At 41.4% G+C, this 14,344-nt stretch overlaps 1 protein-coding gene and 1 pseudogene across 5 annotated transcripts in view; both read right to left on the bottom strand.

Moving 5' to 3' along the window:
* BTBD2 (BTB domain containing 2) overlaps positions 1 to 14,344 on the bottom strand; it is a 130,785-nt gene that overhangs the window by 98,798 nt on the left and 17,643 nt on the right. The gene's annotated exons all lie outside the window — the stretch shown is intronic.
* On the bottom strand, positions 4,891 to 5,873 carry LOC149454529 (uncharacterized; annotated as a pseudogene).

The raw sequence follows: 14,344 nt of genomic DNA, 5'->3' as shown, positions 1-14,344 counted from the left end.
ACTACTATCAACTTTTAATGTTATAAGCCCGCTCCCAGTACTAAATGAAAACAAACATGGTGGGCCTGGGGACAGCAAAAAAATAAAAGGAGTAAACAAACCATCAATATTTCAAAGAAAGTGTAAGTGATTAGCACAAAATAAACTTTGAAAGTCCATGAATCATGACAGTCATTGCTCAATATACAGGGTCAACAACCCTACGTAAGAGGCAAAAGCAGCTTTGCATTCAAAAATAGTCAAGAACACAACCACAATACCTCAGAGGAAACGGCGAAAAATTTTCACCCATTACTGCTAATCTCTCTATAACATCAGACCTGGGAGGTCCTATCATGAAACTCATACCAGGCAGGGAGAGATCTCTTAATACTTCCCTTGGAGGAGACAGAACTCCTAGAATGACACCGCTGAAAGTAAATTACAAAATGGTGATTCAAAGTATTCCCCATGACAAAAACACAGGCGCTGTCAGGCTATATGATCGAATACTACAAATTCTTCTGAATCAATCCTGCTGATTTATTTTATTAAACTCAGCAAGCCAATTTATTTGCACCCTTTTTCAACCGGAAGTGCAACTTACATATATTATTACCGTAAAGCCTGGTAATCACGATAAGAATTTTTTTTTTGGATGAATAATATATTGAAGAAAATTGTACAAGCTGATATCGAATGAAAAAAAAAAAAAAAGTTTGTCCTTTCGATTAATTTCAGATAAAAGCTGTGTACCAACGATTAGATTATCATACAATTGCTCCGAAAGCAGTATTTTTGTCCAATTTTCTGAGTGTGTGTACTAAGCTTCAGGCTCCATGCAAACTAGCATTTTTATAAGCTCAAAAATTGCTGGATGAAAAACGCTAATAGCGTTTTTTTGTGCCAGCTTGCAGTAACTTTTTTTTTAAAGTTTAGGAACATTTAGGAGTGTAATGCCTATGAAATGTGTTGGCCTTGGGCCCCTGGTTTCTTGGGGGATTTTTACAATAAAGCATCGCTGCCCATATACCTCTGAGCCCATATACCATAGTGACACTGTACTACTTGTGGGGGGGGGGGGGGGTGATGATTTTTTTTCTTTTTTTTACACTGATTACTTTTACACCCATAAAAGGTTGTAAAAGCAATAATTTCTCCTCTCTGGCTGCATTCCTACAGCCATTGAGAAATACTGTGCTAGCTGTGATTGGTCACAGCTTGCCACATGGTACAAGGCTGTTGTGAATAGCCTTGTACCATGTGACCTCTGTGATCATTCACAGATTTCACAAGTAGTAAGCAATGATGTCAGGAAGTGACATCTTGGTTACTACTGTTCATATGATCACTAATTGGCCAATCAGTGATCACATGAATTGGGACCTCTCAGAGGTCCCGTACAGAGATCTGTGTTCCGTTGTGTCCTCCAGACACAGTGGGCACCAATTGCGGTGCCGTGCGCTCCTGCAGGGGAGCGTGCACAGGCAATGGCAGCGCTCCCGTCCACCCAGTTATCAACATGGGCCGAATGGGAAGAGGTTAAAAGTCCGCCTCTTCCACCATGCCTTCAGCTATACCCGAGTAACCTCTGACATGCTGGAAAACAGAAACAGAAAAACACTGTGCCAACCACAGAATTACAGACATAAAAGTCACAAAATAAAAAGAGGGGGTTTAGATGCTGCTGTCCAGAAAGGCTCTTAGAAATACTGTCACCGGTAAGTCTATGGTTTTCTCCCCTCGCCTTTCAGGACAGCATCTGGAGAAGATAACCGAGTAACTTACCCCTAAGGTAGGACCACCGCTTGCATGACCTTCCTGCAAAAAGACTGGTCTGCCACAGCAAACAAGTCCACTCTATAATGGCATAGAAATGTGGAAAAGCTGGACCTCGCAGCTGCTTTGCAAATCTGTTCCGGAGATGCACCAGCCCTTTCAGCCTAAGAGGCCGCCACCAATCTTGTAGTGTGTACTGCAGCCCCTTCTGGAGGAACTTTTCCTAATGTCCCGTAAGCTTATTTGATGGCCTGTCTGAGCCATCTGCCTAGAGTACTCTTGGAGGCTCTCTCCCCTTTGTGATTACTCATAAAGAGTACGAACAAGGAGTTTGACTTTCTAAACTCCTTCGACACCTCCAAAAAGCTCAAAGACATCTTCTCACATCCAGCGTATAGAACGCCTCTTCTCCCGAATTAGTTGGAGCTGTACAGAAGGTAGGCAATACTATTTCCTGCGTACTATGAAAGGGTAAGGAGATCTTCAGAAGAAAACCAGGGTCCGCTCTGAGGACCACCCGGTCTAGAAAAAACTAAAAAAGGTTCAGAAATCGACAGGGCCTGGATATCACTTATCCTTCGAGCTGACGTAATGGCAATTAGGAAAATGGTTTTTAGAACTAAATTTCGAACCGAAGCTTCCTCTAGGGGCTCAAATGGTTTCTTTGGGAGGCCCTGTAAAACTAAAGACAAATCCCATTTAGGAAATACTTTAACTGAAACCTGGTCCTGGCCAAAGCTTTAAAAAAAAAAAAAAAAAAAAAAAAAAAATCAAATAAATTAGAGTCTGGGATAACCTTCTCTCCAGGAATACAGATAAAGCTGCTACTTGAGATTTAAGGGTACATGCCACTAGCCCCTTCTCCATTCCTTCATGAAAAAATTCCAGGACTGACACGACTCTTCACGTGGAAACCCTTTACTGAACACCAGGAATTATACTTCTTGAATGCTTTCAGATATATCGCTATAAAAGTTACTTCTTTCCTGCTTGAGAGTAAAGTGGCAGTAAGCTTATCCAATAACCCCTCCCTCCTAGATTGTAAGCTCGAAAGAGTAGGGCCCTATAACCCCTCGTGTGCTGTTTGTAGGTGCTGTAATGTTTCATGTATTGTCCACCCCTCTATTGTACAGCGCTGAGCAAACCCTTTGGCGCTATATAAACTAGATGTAATAATAATAATAATAATAATAACCCCTTTCTCCTTAGAGTTCTTCCTCAAGAACCAAGCTGTTAGGTTGAATCGCTCCACTTCTGGATGCAGAACCCGCCCCTGAACTAGCAAATCTCTCCTGATCTGCAGTTTCCAGGGGGTCTGGAGGATAGGTTCAGAAGCGCCGAAAACCAAGGCCTTTTTGGCCAGTAGGGTGCTATCAGGATTAGATTTGTTGTTTCCTGCTTAAACTTTCGAAGTAATAAAAGAATGAGTGGATTCTGTGAGCCCTTTAAGTGAATGGCCTAGAGGGAGGCCAAATTCTTTTCCACCCAAGACAGGATCTCTAGTGCCATGAAATGTAAGCCACAGCTGTTGTATTGTCCGAGAGGACCTGAATGCATTGCCCCTTCACCGACAGCTGAAAGGAAAGAAGATCCAGTTGGATGGCTTTCAACTCTCTCCAGTTTGAGGAACTCCTGGCCTCCACTTTGGACCATGAGCCCTATGCCGTCCGATCTCCGAAGTGAGCTCACCACCCCCATGCACTTCGGAAATGACCATGGCAGACCCCTCCCTAAATTGGTCAGATTTTGCCACCACCAAAGTGCCTTCTTCACCTTAGAGTGATCTTGATAGGCCTGTCCAGCGGATCTTGGTGTGACGGTGCACGGCATCAGACCCAGCCCTTCTCACCAACTCGTGACTAAAAGGACCAGCTGATCTCGCACCTCGCTGTCACTTACGTAACAATGCCACTCTCTGCTGTGCCTTGCACAAAGATTTTCCAGCTCGCAGGACTACAATCTATGCGCCAGCAGCCTGAGAGCAATTGTTACTGGGTTAGATTAATTATGCAATTAAGCCTTCACACTGCTACCACCACCTTTTTACAGAGAAGGAGGAAACTCAAATCTTATCAGTAACACTATAATATTAGTGACAGATATATTCAGAGGATTATTACATACAGTAGCACTCTTCAGAGACAGAGATTCTTTAATTTGCATTAAAAGCTTTAGAGTCAGTTCAACGCTTTTCAGAAAATAGGATTTATTACTAAAAAAGGTCAAAAAATGGTGCAATTAAAATATTTACAGAAAAAGATGTAACAAAGATATAAAAAGAGAGCAATAAACAGAGAAATTAAAAGAAAGAAGTTCAGAAGGCAAAATACTTGCAAAAGTCCTTGGTTTGAGCAGAGGCCAATCGTCTGAACAAAAAGTTGCCTTTGCTCTCAAGATGGTTCCTGATTGATGTTAAAAGGAGAGCTCATTTTTCTCCAGGCTGTCAGTCTTTTTCTATCATCTCAAAGGGGTGTCTCCTGAAAACAAATGACCAATCATCCAGACGGTAACCAAAGTTATGACCAAATCCCTTACAATTTCATACTAAGGTCAATAACCTTCAATAAGTACAGGTAGCATCCTAGCAACTGGCAGATTAATATTTAGAATTATATTTTAAATGCACAGATACCAAACTTTAGCATATCTTTGCCACTCCGGATAAAAGAGACTGCTTATTTCCTTTTGTAGGTGCTAACCTAGGGATGTAAGGTGTCATGTGACTCATATTAAAATGACCTAACTGAATATATACTTCATATTAAGGTGCCCAGTTCCTGCTGAAGGTTATGAATTTGTATGAAACATTACTCATGTGGAATGTACGTTTTACAGCACATTCTACCTCTAATGGCCTAACAGGTCATGACTGACTGAGTTATTGTTTTACGATCGGGCAGAGGAAAGTGGTTTTTCAAAGAAGATCCCCCAGGACCAGACCAATTAGTGGTTTGCAGCCATGGAGCTCATCCAGCTGTGCTCATCTAGGATAAGTGGCCTTTTGATCTCCGTTCACCCACAGCCTCATATTCCATTCAAAAAGGAGGAGGGAGGACAGGAGAGACAACATGGCCGCGACCTAACAAGATGGCTTGTCATGTACAGTGTCCATGCCTCTATTGCGCACAATCGTCACACTTGGTATGTCCACTTTTGCAGGATGTCCCCCTGGCAGGAATGAAACCTGGCCCACTGAACCGCCGGGATGGAGGCGGTAAGCAGTCCCAGAGCGGACATGGCCACTCGGACCAACACCAACAGGTTGCACTGAATCCGACTTAGGGCCAACTGAATCTTTTCTATTTTCTCCTCCGGAAGGAATATCCTCTATTGTATGGAATCTATGGTGTATCCCAAGAACCTTACCCCCTGGCCTGGAATCAAGTTGGATTTCTCCAGATTCAACAGCCATCTCAAGTTTCTCAGATGAGCCTGAGACACCTGAAGAATTAACAGCACCTGTGCCTTGGTTTCCACAAACACAAGTAGGTCGTCCAAATATAGCACCACCAAAATCCCCCTCGAACTCAGAGGCTCTAGTGCTTCTGCCATGACTTTGGTGAACACCTTTGCAGAAGATGACAGGCCAAAGGGTAGTGCCTTGAACTGCAGGTGCCAGATGGATGTTCCCAGACTGCCTGCCAGTCGGAGGAACTTCTGAGAAGACTGCGCTATCGGAATATGCAGGTAAGCATCCCACAGATCGATGGTAGCCATAAAGCTTCCCGGGGATAGCAGCTTCCTCACTGAAAAAATTGTATCCATGCAAAAGTGCTTGTACCGAATGGACTTGTTCAGGATTTTCAGATTCAAAATTAAACAGAACTTCTCCCAGGGCTTTTGGACTAAAGATGTGCGAGTAGAACCCTCGACCTTCTTGTTCCCTTGGCACCTGAATGATGAGCTCCTGCTGCATCAATTCCTTCAAAAAGGACATCATTGCTGAGGCCAACTCCTTGGGAGACTGGTTATACAAAATCTGGCCGGTGGGGTCCAGGAGAACTCCAGGCCATACACTTGGGCCACAATGTTTTTGACAAGGGCACTTGATGTTGTTTCTTCCCATTGTCAAAAGAAGGCCTAAAGCCTCCCTCCCACTGGAAGAGAAATGTCATTGGCTCTTTGCCGGTTCCTCTGGGGGTCTGAAGAAAACCCCCTTTACCTCTATTTTTTTTGAAAACTCCAATTTCTTTTTTGGGTCTGCTCCTTATTTCTCTAGGTTTGTGACAAAGGATGAAATTCCTGACCTGCTGTTCCTTATTTTTTGAAGGGAAAGCCTTTTACCCGCCGTTCTATTCAGCACCAATTCCAGATCTGGGCCGGAGAGCAGGTCTGCTGAAAAGGGAATCCCGCATACCTTCACTCTGAATGTGGAGTCCCCAACCAGGTCTTGAACCAGATGGCTCTCCTTGCCAAGTTGACCCACGCCGAGGACCTGGCCGTCATTCTATTAGACTCCACCGATGCATCAGCCATATATTTTTTCGTCCTTTAGGACCAGGAACAACTCCAAAAGCTCTCTCCTGGAGGTCCTTGCCTCAACATGATCCCTCAGCTTATCTAGCCAGCACTCCAAATTTCTCACCACCACTGTAGAGGCCATTGCCGGCTTGAAGTTGGTCAGGGAAGAGTCCCACGCACTTTTAAGGAGAGAGTCTGCCCTCTTATCCATTGCATCTTCAGCATGCCCATATCCTCAAAAGCCAAGTCAGTGCGCCTCGAAACCTACATACAAGTGACTCATCTTCCTCGAAGGGGGACCTTTTTCTTAGGGTTTTGGAAAAGAAGGGGCTTCTTTCCAGAACCTTCCATTCCTTCTTTATAGAGTCTGACCATACTTGATGGACTGGGAAGACTATGTTTAGCTTGTCCTAGGCCTTGGTACATTTTGTCATGTACTGATAGCTGGGCTCTCTTCCTGAATTTCCAGCATCGTATATATTGACTTCAGCAAGTCGTCCACCTCCTCCAACGATAGTTTATATCTGGACGAACTTGCAACCTGCTCTTCATCCTCCTCTTCTTCCGAAACCCTAAGGGATAAAAGGACGCTCTCTCTATTTCTACGGAGTCACTGATTCCCACCTGGCCTGAGGCGGATGGCAGAGGACTGGACAAAGTGCTCTGTTGCATACCCGGCTGGACTTTCGGCAGTTTACCTAACAAAGATCGAACCGACCCCAGAGTCTTCGACAATTCCTTTTTTACAGAGGAAAACATGTCCCTAAATCAAACATTTATGACAGTTACATTTGGTTTATTATCAAGAAATAACAGCATCACATACCAAGGTAAAGAGCAGATTGAGTAAACCTATTATCAATAGAGATATTAGTATGGATATATATGATTATAATAAGGACCTTTCATCGGTTAGAATACGATTAATAACATCTTAATGGCTATTTCATTTAGCAGTCACATTGTGTTGCGGCAGTGAACTAAGTGATTATAGCATAGAAATGGGAAACTATAAAAAAAATGGCTGCGGTATAATGTCCCTTAATATCGCGACTTCGACAAAATGGCCGCGATGATTGACATAATTACCAACAAATGGACAACAAGATCTCGCTATAAATACCAGGGGAAATGACCATGACACTATCCTGACGAAGCTACGAGGGGCGTGGCGTAACGCGTAGATGTGACGTAGTGACGTGGTGACGCACTTCCGGGTTGGCGCCATTTTGCTACACCAGAGTGCCTCAGTACACCCATGAGAGGTGTCACAAGCGATTTTTCATCTGCTGAAATGTGAGTTGTGACTTGGCGGTTTTTAATGGAATAAACGTGATATACAGTTTTGCACTATGGAGGATCTTTGTGTTTTTGTTTCATGATTATCACCATCCCATGAGTTTTTGAATACATGTACAGCGGTACCTATTCAAGGGAAATAGCAGATGGTGAAGGAGAGAGTACTGGAGAGTGAAGAGTGTCTTGCACCTGGAGATAACGCATAGGGTCAAGGTGTGACCCGTAAGGCTATTTGGCCCCTGTGGGTCGCAGGGGGAAGGTGAGCGGGCATGCTAGCCATTTAAGGATTGTCACCTACCACTTTGCACCAACACAGAAGCATGTGTGTCCTCTAAGAACTTATTTATGCATTTATATGTACTGTGGACTGCATTTGTATCTACAAACAGCAATCATATGCTATAGAGGGAATTACTGTGTGCCGTGGTTGTGCGGGCTGTATAACACCGAATTCACTTTCTTCTCACGGTTGAAATCCACTCTATTGTTAATTATATCAGCGCTGCATCAATATTGATTATTTGTATATTTATATGTCCATTTAAAAAGGTGAGGATTGGATGTTGGCAGCTATTTCTATATATTGTAAGCTTAGCAGCGCAGGTGGACTTATTACTTACTTTCTTTTACTTATAATACCTTACTCCCTCCTGCAGCAGCTATGGAAGTATTCAATTTTTTGGAGAATAGAACTGTGAATATAGAGGATGTATTTAGTACCAATAATGTCCCAAAAAATAGCTTTGACTCCATTTTCAGGAAATTAGGTCATTTGATGGAGAAAAAAGTTTCGGTGTGGTGGGACATACTAACTCATGAGAAATACCTTAAGGATGGTTTAGTACCAAGACGCCTAAGGTGGGATGTTCCCATCAATGACGGGTTAACAGACCCGGAATCAATAGAAGAGTGGTATGGTTTTTTTCAAGAAAAGAGTTTGGAGTTAGTTAGATTTTTATTAAAAAGAAAGCAGAAAAAGATGAGACACTTGGATACACAAATAGGAGAAATTAAGAATCAACTTGAAGAGCATAAAGAATCTATAGAGGTAATTAATCTCACCAAAAGATTAAATAAAGATTTAGAAATGGTGGATGTAGAAGTTAAAACCAGAAAATCTAAGAAGTATAAGAGGGACCTCAATGATTATAAAAATGACCAAGCCTTCAAGTGGCAAATTACATCTAAAGATGTAGAAGTAAGTTTTACCAATAGCACTCCAATAAAGGAATACAGAACAGAGAGAAACAAAGATCCAATAGTGATACATATGGAACCCCCGAGGGCGCCATATCAGAACAAATATCAGAATCACTCCACACCCAAGTTTCGCACTCCACAGCAGAAATGGAAACCTGGTATGAAAGGGACACATAATTTTAGACCACAAGGAGGTAGGGGAAAAGGGAAACCCCCATATAAACCATATAACAACCACCAAATAGGTTGGAACCATCAAAATGGGGGAAATTTCCGTCCCTACCAAGGGAGAGGTGACCATTATCAGTATCAGCGAAGCCCTAGACAAGAATATGAGAGATGGTATCCCCCTAGAGATGATAGGCGAAGTCCCATACCATTATCTAATAGATATGATCCCATTCGTGATGAGTATAACCAGAGAGATTTTTTAGAGAGAGGCCAAATGGAGAGGAGCCCGAGACCAGACAGAGGGAGAAGCCCAGGAAGAGGAGGGGATGCAGAGCAGGGTTCAAAACACAAAAGAAAAAGAGTATTAGGGGAAGGAATTTTTAACCTGAGTGAAAAGGTCCTAACTTCAGAAGAACTTCAAGTATTGGACAAAGGTTTAAAATTTGCCCCGCCTAAACCTGCTGATAAATTTAGTATTTTTATTGACATACAGAAGTTTATAAGAAAGCTAAATATTAAGAAATACTTTTTAGATCAAACGGGGATAAAAAAATTGAACACTAATACCATTGGTGGCCCTAGTATGCATACACAGCTAAGGAATAAATCACTATTCAACCCTCACATTAACAATAATAATCAGATTGAGGTGTTTAAGAGATTGGTCAATGCTGACCTAGAGAAACTACACTTACCTAAAACTCGGAATAATATGGGATTAAAAATAGGACTGAATAGATTGTCCAAGAGAGATGATATCATCATCAGACCAGCCGATAAGGGTGGAGGTATTGTCATCCTGTCAAAGGAGTATTATTTGGAAGAACTTGGTAAGCAGCTAGCTGACTCTACTACATATATGGTGTTGAGTAAAGATCCTACATTACAATATAAAAGAGAGCTAGAAAAGATAGTGAAAAAGGGAGAAGAATTATGTATCCTTAATAAGAAAGAAGCGAAATACCTTATTTTAGAAGGTATTGACCCATACCTGGATATCCACTTACAACCACTGGTAAAGAATACAAAATCATATCTGCGTGACACCAAACATTTAATCCAAACACTGGATAAATTAGAACCAGGGCAGAATAGAATATTAGTAAGTGGAGACGTTTCATCTTTATATACAATTATTGACCATGAGGAGGCATTATCAGCAGTGAGCTGGGGCCTTAGGGAATATAGTCAATTGAAGTGGAAACAACGGAAATATATTCTAGAAGCCCTACAGTATTGTCTAACACACAATTACTTCTGGCATGGTGACAAGTTCTACAAACAAACTAAGGGTGTAGCCATGGGGGCGAGGTTTGCCCCTAGTGTGGCTAACCTGTTTATGGCCCAATGGGAGGAAGAGAGTATATATGGACAAATCCCTACACAATTGATAGTCTATAAAAGATATATAGACGATATCTTTATGATATGGGAAGGAAATGAATCTGATTTATTGGAATTTCTAGGTACACTCAACAACAATAATAAAAACATTAGTTTCACGTGGATCCATAATGTAGAAAACATCCAATATTTGGATTTGGAAATTTCTATTAAGGAATTAAATGTTTATACACGTAACTTTTATAAAGAAGTGGACCGTAATGGATACATACCTTTGGACAGTTGTCATTACCCACCCTGGCTTTTGAATATCCCTAAGGGTCAGTTTATTAGGTTGAGACGCAATTGCACACATGAAGAAGATTACCAACAACAGGTTAAAATCATGGAAAAAAGATTTACAGTGAAAGGGTATAAAGAGGAACGAATTAAAGCCCAAAGTAGGGAGGTGTCCAATATGGATAGGCAGATACTATTGGAGGATAGAGTTAAGGACCGGACCTTTACAGATGAACCTATGTTGATCTTGGATTTTAACAGCCAATATAGAAAGGTGGAGCAAATTTTTAGAAGGCATTGGCCTATTTTAAAAATGGATCATACATTGAATAAAATAATATCACAGCAACCAAGATTCATATATAGAAAGGCACCTAATGTAGGAGTTAAAGTAGTGAAAAATATAGTAAATCCACCTGTCAAAAAGAAAAAGGTTACGTTTTTAGATACAAATGGATTTTTTCCTTGCAAAAAATGTTATGCATGTAAAGCTGTGAAAGGGCTGAATAAGAAAAGGTCCACTTTTAAATCAACGATCAGTGGAGAAGAATTCAAGATTAAAGACTTCATAACATGTAAAACGGAGGGGGTTGTATATGGGCTACAGTGTAAATGTGGATTTCAGTACATTGGACGCACCAAAAGACCTCTCTGGAAACGGATAAGGGAACATGTTCAGAACATAAGAAAGGGCTTCCCCAAACATAGCGTATCCAAACACTTTGCAATATGCCACAAGAAAGATCCAGCAGAACTACAATTTTGGGGTATAGAAAGATACAAAAAACACTGGCGTGGAAGCCATAAGATCCGCACACTGAGTAAAATGGAGTCAAAGTGGATATATGTCTTACAAACCCAAGCCCCCAAAGGGTTGAATGTGGAATTTGATCTGAACTGTTTCATTAGCGATTTTTAACTGTTTTTATCTTATATTTATATGTTTTGATAAGCACATCCCTCATGGGCATACTGTGTCAGTCTGGTAATTCGTTTTTTTCTCTGACTTTATCGCCGTGCGTTTTTATGCGGTTTTAGTAACAAGACACAATTCTATTTTTTTATATTATATTAATAAAATTGTCATTTTATGCATTTTTTAATGATATTACAGACTTCCTAAATCAAACATTTATGACAGTTACATTTGGTTTATTATCAAGAAATAACAGCATCACATACCAAGGTAAAGAGCAGATTGAGTAAACCTATTATCAATAGAGATATTAGTATGGATATATATGATTATAATAAGGACCTTTCATCGGTTAGAATACGATTAATAACATCTTAATGGCTATTTCATTTAGCAGTCACATTGTGTTGCGGCAGTGAACTAAGTGATTATAGCATAGAAATGGGAAACTATAAAAAAAATGGCTGCGGTATAATGTCCCTTAATATCGCGACTTCGACAAAATGGCCGCGATGATTGACATAATTACCAACAAATGGACAACAAGATCCCGCTATAAATACCAGGGGAAATGACCATGACACTATCCTGACGAAGCTACGAGGGGCGTGGCGTAACGCGTAGATGTGACATAGTGACGCACTTCCGGGTTGGCGCCATTTTGCTACACCAGAGTGCCTCAGTACACCCATGAGAGGTGTCACAAGCGATTTTTCATCTGCTGAAATGTGAGTTGTGACTTGGCGGTTTTTAATGGAATAAACGTGATATACAGTTTTGCACTATGGAGGATCTTTGTGTTTTTGTTTCATGATTATCACCATCCCATGAGTTTTTGAATACATGTACAGCGGTACCTATTCAAGGGAAATAGCAGATGGTGAAGGAGAGAGTACTGGAGAGTGAAGAGTGTCTTGCACCTGGAGATAACGCATAGGGTCAAGGTGTGACCCGTAAGGCTATTTGGCCCCTGTGGGTCGCAGGGGGAAGGTGAGCGGGCATGCTAGCCATTTAAGGATTGTCACCTACCACTTTGCACCAACACAGAAGCATGTGTGTCCTCTAAGAACTTATTTATGCATTTATATGTACTGTGGACTGCATTTGTATCTACAAACAGCAATCATATGCTATAGAGGGAATTACTGTGTGCCGTGGTTGTGCGGGCTGTATAACACCGAATTCACTTTCTTCTCACGGTTGAAATCCACTCTATTGTTAATTATATCAGCGCTGCATCAATATTGATTATTTGTATATTTATATGTCCCTGCATTGCTGCGAAGATTCCTCTTTCACTAAATCTGCCACACAGGCTCTACATAGTGGTTTTGGTTACAAATCTCTCAGGGAATTCTTACAAGATGGACACTTGTTTTAATCAGCGTGACCCCACCTTGACAGTGGCCTTGGCCTGAAACACAGGAAGGGAACAGGACAAAAGAAAAAAAAAAAAAAGTATCAGGCTCCCATCCAGCTGGACCCTAACCTCCCCTCCCTCCTTACTACAAGACCATAAGGGCGAGAGAGGGGGGAGATTCAGCCCTCAAAATCCCCAAGCCTTCCCCCAGAGCAGAGCGGTGTCACCAAAGCAGCAGGCTTCCCTAACAGGGAAGGCATACCAAATACAGACCATAAAGAGAAACAAAACGCCCCACAGTAAGGATAAAAGGCACCACTGTACAAGTCTTCAAAGAATATGCACATAGAACCCATCATATTTAAAATGGTTGTAAAGGCTTAAGGTTTTTTAACAATGCATTCTCTGGGGGGTACCGAGCCGCAATGCGTGTCAACAGATGCACACAGCCCGGTTCAGGATGCAGCCTGCATGTATGTCATCAAAGGAAGCAGCTTCTTATGATGGCACACAGAGAGGGGGAGGAGTTGGGAACACAGGCGAGGGGTCCAAGGCGGAGGAATGGGCCTCTCTGTGCAAAACCATTGCACACAGCAGGTAAGTATGACTTTTTTTTTTTTTTTTTATAAATAAAGTGTAAAATTATTATTAAATCACTTTAAACCTCAGATATTTAGGGTTCTCGGATGTGTGTTGTTATGCCAAGATCAAAAGAGCTTTCTAAATAAAGTAGTGATTTCTGTCCAGACTGCCTCCTGAAAGTCCTCCTCTGAGCATCTCTGTAGTTTACAAGGCTGGCTCTATAAAACATGCAGCACAGCAGTGCATATTCTTAGGGCATAGTAAATGTGCCAAAGAATTCCAAAAAGTAAAATGTGGGGAATTATTCACAAAAGCAAGTTTTAAAACATCAAGATTGTTTCAATTAATAGGAATAGGCTAGAAATAACTTAATTTCACTGCAGAAAATTGAATTTTTTTTTTTTTATTCACCATAAAATCCTTTTCTCTGCCTTGTAGACTCAACTTTTCTACAGTGAACGCAATCTCAAGAATATGCTCTGAGAGCTTTTGAAAAACAGAAAGCCCCAAATTCAGATTCCAAAAGGTGTAATAAGAGGTTTCACAAGCAGAACAATGTGGGCAACCCCCTGTATGAAAGTACATACCAGAGAATGAAAAACTCATGAACGCTGAGAAAGAAATGGTTACGGCAGTTATTTGACTTGAGACAATGCTATGGGCCAGGTCCTGTTCCACACTACACAAAAGAAAAAACAGAATCCTACAAAAAACACACACACACACACACACACCTCTTGGAGAGACCGAAAGGGAGAAAAATCCTTAACATGTCCAAAGGTAAATACTTCAAGAATTGGCCTTTGTGCCTTAAGCATAGTGAAAAACAGCCTCCTGAAAACTAAGCAAAAAACTGAGGCTATGTGAGCAGAAAGGTGGTTGGCAACAAGCATGGGCCACCACTAGGCTGTTTGTTGTGTTTGTACCTAGCCACTTACTTCTGCAGGTGGCAGGGATAAACCAGTGGTCAAAAA

Source organism: Staurois parvus, unplaced genomic scaffold (assembly GCF_062004578.1).
Source record: "Staurois parvus isolate SC_StPar_1 unplaced genomic scaffold, SC_StPar_1.0 ptg000425l, whole genome shotgun sequence".
Lineage (NCBI taxonomy): Eukaryota > Metazoa > Chordata > Amphibia > Anura > Ranidae > Staurois > Staurois parvus.
The sequence above is the reverse complement of the archived record's forward strand: the minus strand, read 5'-3'. Positions and strand labels throughout refer to the sequence as shown.